The following is a 6,797-nucleotide window of genomic DNA, read 5'->3' as shown; positions in this document are numbered from 1 at the left end:
TAAGGTGATCTTTCTTTCACGTCAATTACACACTATGTACTTGAAGATACGAGTAACTTTTAGCTTATGCGTAACACACAGCTAAAAGTTGTTGGTTTAATTTTCTAAGGTAGTCAAAGTGCTTGGCGAGTTGTACGTCTCACAGAAAAGAGAAAAATTAAGGAGCAAAAATTGTATTATGCACTTTTGATGATATGGTGACACCTCCCCGACTGTCTATATACGCACAAAAATGGTTCAAATGGCTCTGAGCACTATGAGACTTAACTTCTGAGGTCATCAGTGCCCTAGAACTTAGAATTACTTAAACCTAACTAACCTAAGGACATCACACACATCCATGCCCGAGGCAGGGTTCGAACCTGCGACCGTAGCGGTCGCGCGGTTCCACACTGTAGCGCCTATAACCGCGCGGCCACCTCGGCCGGCAATACGAACACTCATTCCAAGCATCGCCCTGTATATATCAATTGACCAGCCTTCATACCGAGGATAATAACAATGCAGTGTTCAGAGAGTAGAAATTATGTAGTCTAATTTCTAGACCAGCTCAACAAAGGGACAGATCATTTTTGTTTCCCACCGTGGCTCAGCAAGTGAGAACTCACTACTCAATAAAATAACGCCCTGGTGAAAAATACTGTACGCTGACTTGCCATTTCTCTGTTCTGTTGCACCACATGAATCGTTTCCTTCCATTATTGCTGAATTCCTTTTCAAAAGAAATAAAGGCCTCAATTTGAGGACGAAATTTCTGAGAATGTGCTTCCGGAGCACAGCATTGTATGGTACTGAATCACGGACCATGGAAAAACTGAAAAAAATCGAAGCGTTTGAGATACGGTGCTACAGAAAGACGCTGAAAATTAACTGCGCAGGTAAAATAAGAAAAGAGGAGATTCTCTGTGGAATCTCCCGGGAAAAGATATGAGTTAAGGCATTAGGTATTAATTTTTATGACACCACAAGGAACCAAAGACGGGACAAATTGTAGGGTAAGACAAAAATGCGAATACAAAACAAATAACTGAGGAAGGTATGTTTTAGAGCTACTCGTAGGCTACATGAAGCGGGAGGCTAAAAAATGGAACATAGCAGGCAGAATCAATCAATGACACCCCGTCCCCCTTCCCCCTCCGTACATAGACTAAAACGTGTTTTATTATCACTGAGTACTTCACTTGATTTTTAATTTTTTTGTGCTAAATGCAGTATTTATGTAAAACGTTCGATTTCTACATACACATCAATACTTCGCAACCACCTTACTGCGCTTGGCGGAGGGTTCTTTGAGCACGCCACTTCCCTGTTTTCCTGTTCCAGTCGCGTATGGCTTGCGTCAAGAACGATTGATGGTATGCTCCAATATGTCTGCTTTTATCTTTATGGTCATTTTGAGGGATACACCTAGGAGGAAGCAATAAATTCGTTGCCTCTTCTAGGAACATACGCTCTCGTAACTTTATCAGTACCGTATACCATACCGTGATAGAGAATGCCTCTCTTGCAGCGCCTGCCGCTGGCGTTGGCTGAACATCTCGGCGACCCTTTCGCGCTTACTACATAGACACGCAACGAACTGAGACACCGTGTAAGGCCTCGTCTCCAAAGTTACCTCTCTAACAACTCCAGATGTTATTTTATGGTGCAAAAATTACATGTCAGATCCTGTTACAGCCTCTGGCGAAAAAAGTTTTTCCAAATTTTTTAAACCATCTCATTTATATTCTGAAGTAGAACACTAATGAAGCAACAAGCCATGATACACTTGAAATGAATAATTCGAAACTGATTAACATACAATATTCTCAAACACCAAAAGAATTTGTAGTAAGCATGGAGAACACTGGGACCTGCGTGGAAGAAGTTTCTCTTTTACAATGTAGTAGTGGTAGATGTACAGGGTGTATGAAAAAAATCCTCCGATTTGCCACATCTATATTTCTGAAACTAATAAACATATACAATGAATTTTGTTTTTTGATGAACGGGAAACTCAAAAAGTTTTTTCATGCCTTTTCATGGGTGTTTAATATGCCCCCATTGAGATGCACGGCATATGTCAATGGTGTATTCAGATTCTTCCCATACCGCAGCGAATATGTCTTTGAGGTACAGCTTTTGCGATGTTTTAGTTCATTCATTGTTTTTAATAACGGAGGCACATAAACATGGTCTTTTATAAACCCCCTCAAGAAATAATCACATATAGTCAGGTCCAGTGACCTTGGGGCCCAGTAATGTAAGGTTGAATCATTTGGTCCAGTGCGATCGATCCATCGTTTAGTTATCCTTTGATTTAATAATTCTCGCATTTCCAGATGCCAGTGTGGCGGTGCCCCGTCCAGCTGGAAAATATAGTCATTCGAATGAGTCTCCAACTGTGGGAAAAGTAAGTTCTCAAGCATATCGAGATATGTGCTTCCTGCAGCAGTGTTGTCGGCAAAGAAAAATGGATCATGCACGTTTTCCTGTGAAACTGCACAAAACACATTAAATTTTGGGGAGTTCCTCTCATTTTGTACAACTTCATGTGGAGTTCCGTGCCCCATATTCTCACTTTATGACGGTTCACCTTTCCGTTTAAATGGAATGTTGCCTCGTCACTAAACACTAAGAGTGTAAGAAAACTGTCATCCTCTTTTTTGCCAAGAACAAAATTACAGAAGTCCACATATTGTTGTTTGTCACCTTCACGAAGAGCTTTCAGTAGCTGAATTTTCTATGGGTCGACGTGTAAACGTCGACGTAACACACGCCAGACGGGCATCGGGGTCATGCTAAGCTATCGAGGTGCACGGCGAACGGATTTCTGCGGATTCCTTCTGAAACTATGGTGGATGCGTTCGACGTCTGTGTCAGACACTCGGGGACGGCCCGGCGACTTGCCTTTACACAGACAACCTGTTTCTCGGTATTCTTCATGCCGTCGTCTAAAGCTCTGTTCTGTAAGAGGATCCATACTATACCTAGTGAGAAAGTCACGCTGAACATTTATTACTGACCCGCACTGCGCAAAAAGGAGAACTCAAAACGCTTTCTGCTGTTGGCGCCATTTTTACTAGAACTGAAGTGGGCGCACGCTGCTGCTATCTAGCGGGAACCATGTAAAACTCGAGAGTTTGCTCTTTCTAACAGTACGTTGTTCACGCACATATTTCAAATAACATAAGTTATGATTTTTTTTTAAATCTGATCATTCTTTCTGATACGCGCTGTATTTCTTAAGATCACATCGACGAATTAGCTGAGACAGGAGAGAAAATTCGCGGGTTCGACGTGTATGTGAGGGTGGTTTCACGAGATGAGGTATTTCGGCTCAGAGAAGTAGTCCGCGAGCAGCAGGTGAGGCGGCCGCTGCGCGCAGATATTGACCCAGCCAAGTGGCGGGGAGCGCCGCCGAGCGCTAAGCGCGCCCTAATGAACGGCCCTGCAACGCAGGCCGTGACAATGTGGCCTCTAATTCGCCGCTAATAACCCGTGGAAGCAGCGCCGCGTGTTGCAACTCTTAAGCATCTGTTGACCGAGCTCGGTCCCGTTTAAAAACTCTGCGCAAACTTTGGGAACAGCTGCCGGTTACGTAGCACGGCCGTGTTAGGAACTGTTAGCTGGCCCCAGAAAAATTTCTTATCACATTTCTTCGAACGATACATATTACGTTACGAATTACCATTTTTGATGCGTCTGCTCACAACTGAATATAACGAATTTTTCGTGCCATACGCGTTTCGTCTTTATTATTTGACGGCCTTTTCAGTGGCCTGAAATAAGAAAGAACTATAAAAACAGTAAGGGTACATGCACCTAACCATACAAAACATTTCACACCCACACAAAATACTAAAAACACACACTCTGCAGCTGGCAACACCAACAACATCCAAAACATAACACGAAGAAAATGAGTGGTCACTTCCTAGTTCTGTGCAAACAAAATGTCGTATGGAAATAAGCACGATTGCAGATAGAATATAAATCCCGAACAACACATGTAGAGTACCACCTACGAAATTTTTAGGTAGAAGTGTAAAGTATTATGACGCCATAGAAAATTAAGATGTGCCATAACTTTTCATAACCTCTATGTACAGTGAACAATATACAGGGAGTTCGGATATTCAAGTCACAAATTTGAAGGACTTGTAGAGGAAAGTGAGTACATAAGTTTTTGGACAGGAACCCATGTCCGGAAACGTACCATTTCCGTTCTACGACGGTTCCTATTTAGATGTTTAACTCATTGATATCTGCTTGAGGAATCGAATTAAGCGTGACGCAGTACAGTTATTAGGCAACAGTTCGAGAAGAAACCTAACGAAACACCCATTTATCACTTAAGCACAGCCGGCCGGAGTGGCCGTGCGGTTCTGGGCGCTACAGTCTGGAACCGAGCGACCGCTACGGTCGCAAGTTCGAATCCTGCCTCAGACGTTAAGTCGCATAGTGCTCAGAGCCATTTGAACCATTTTGAACTTAAGCACATTTGTTTGTATTAACACTTAAACATTACGTGTTTACACTATTCCAAAACAAAAAGAAAACAGCATACTGTACGTACAGAACAGTAATGCTGCATTACACAGCGGCTCGATGTGGCGACCGCTAGCGTTGTTGCAGACATTGTAGCTACGAAGCATGTTCTGGTCGACGCTCTCCATCCCACCTGGCGTCTGTTCAATTTTTAGAGCAGCGGGCAGGACTCGTGTCATCAGGTCTTCCACTGTCTATACATGCGTCCCGTAAATTAAATTTTGCATACGACCCCACATCTGGTGCCCGTCTCAGCCAGTAAATGTCATCCCGTCTACCCCATTGCATAAAAGGACAACCAACTCTGAGACATTTCTCTTTCTGTCAGCAGACGCGGTCGTGTTACACACCCAAATTGAAACGTCGTAGGACGGAAACGGTACGTATAAAAACATGCGTTCCTATTAAAAATACTATGTACTCACTCCCCTCTACAAGTCCTAGAATTTGGCAACGGGAATTTTTGAACATCCTGTATTAAATAAAATGCTGTTAACACAAATATGCACATATTTGAGAACCTGATGATGCCATTCAAATAATAAAGGCGAAACGCATACGGCATCAAAAATTCGTTTCATTCAGTTGTAATTCGATGGGCCCAAAGTGATAGTTGTTAACAGAATTTTAGACACAACTGAGGGCGACAGGATAGCAAAAGTTAAAGATTCCATGTCCACTTGTCACGAAACATCTTTAATTGCGCTATTCCTCACTTTTTTCAAGTATCGCCGAAATAAACATCTTTTGAATCTTAATTTCCAATCCTGAAGACCTAGATGATATAAATGGAACCCTCTTTCCGATTCGCTCTCTTTCTCGTCAGCAGTATACCTGTAGCAACGCAAGGGAAACATTTATTTGCCTACAAATCTATTATCTCCCGGCTGGGACCCAATCAGACGCCATCAATATGTCTTCTAAAGTGAAAGAAGAACTGTATTCACATCTCTATCTCGGTTGCTTAGCAATTTGTACAAAAATGAAACTCTGGAAGTAACGTCAGCAGGAACGTATAAAGCTATTCCAGATATGGAAGAAGGTTTCAAAATGAAGGTGGTCCAATAGAAATAAAAATGTCAAGCTGGACCCTGATCTGTAGTCGACGTCAAACTGTAGGTGCCGCTAAAAATGGCTGTTTATTTCAGTTCAAATGACACTGGAAGATACGGGCACACTACCTTCATCAGAAACAAGCTTAGTAAAGCGTTATGCTGTTCAAATCAATCTCCGCGTTGATGGCAGCTGTAACTTACAGCGTGGATGACCATTTACAGACCGTGATCGAAATCATCAAACACACAATGATTATGAATGAACACTTTGCCTGACATCCACAGATTCAGAGAAAGTTTTGGTCTAAATTCAAAATAACTGTATATTAAACGGCCCTTGAAGAGCCTGTGTTAGCTTAGTGAAGGATATAAATTTCTATGAAGCAACTATCATTAGACTCGATGATGACGGAAGCAAAATCAGAACAGAAAAAGAACTTAGGGAATGAGATTCCGTAGCATCAAAACGATTCTCAATCCCAGTAAAGGAATTTGTCAGAGTCCTAAACTGAGAAAACCAATACACAATGCGTTTTAATGCCACATATCAAAGCCACGTGCGCTTCGTTGATGACAATGTCTTTTTGTCTGTAGTCCGACTCAACTTGAACTACTAGTGGAAGAAAACACAGCAAGTCTTGCAATAACAGTTCTACATTAAAATAAGTTTCAACCAACGCATCGGAAACGAAATTTACAAACTGACAATGAAGTCGTACATCATGGGACAGGTATTTCTATTTATAGTCCACTTTAGAGTAGTCGACATCCGATAGTCATCGAAATAACTGCTCCAGCCACCAATACGCCTCTGAAAAGTTGTTTGGCATTGCGTGCTACCACTATGTTGCCATTTTCGATTCGCAAGTATTGTGCTTATCACTTCCCAAGCAGGAAACTTTTACGGACGCGAAAACTTTGCCTATTTCAAGCAAAATGGCCATCTCTGGCTCTTAAAAAGCTTTGAGAAGAGATTTTTAGCACTGTTAGAGACACACAGAGATCTACATCAGAGGAGATTTTTTTCAGAATTTCTATGTGAGTTTTAAGTGAAATAGAGATTTTAAACTTCATACTCGCCAAGAATTAAACATTGAGAAAATTACAGCAGCAGCAGCAACGACAACAACAACAACAACAACAACAAAATGAAAAATCAATTTCCGAAGCTTATACAAAGAAAGCAAAATGCAATATGGAACTTTGGAAAGA

This window comes from Schistocerca nitens, chromosome 1 (assembly GCF_023898315.1).
Source record: "Schistocerca nitens isolate TAMUIC-IGC-003100 chromosome 1, iqSchNite1.1, whole genome shotgun sequence".
Taxonomy (NCBI): domain Eukaryota; kingdom Metazoa; phylum Arthropoda; class Insecta; order Orthoptera; family Acrididae; genus Schistocerca; species Schistocerca nitens.
This window is presented reverse-complemented; position numbering follows the sequence as displayed.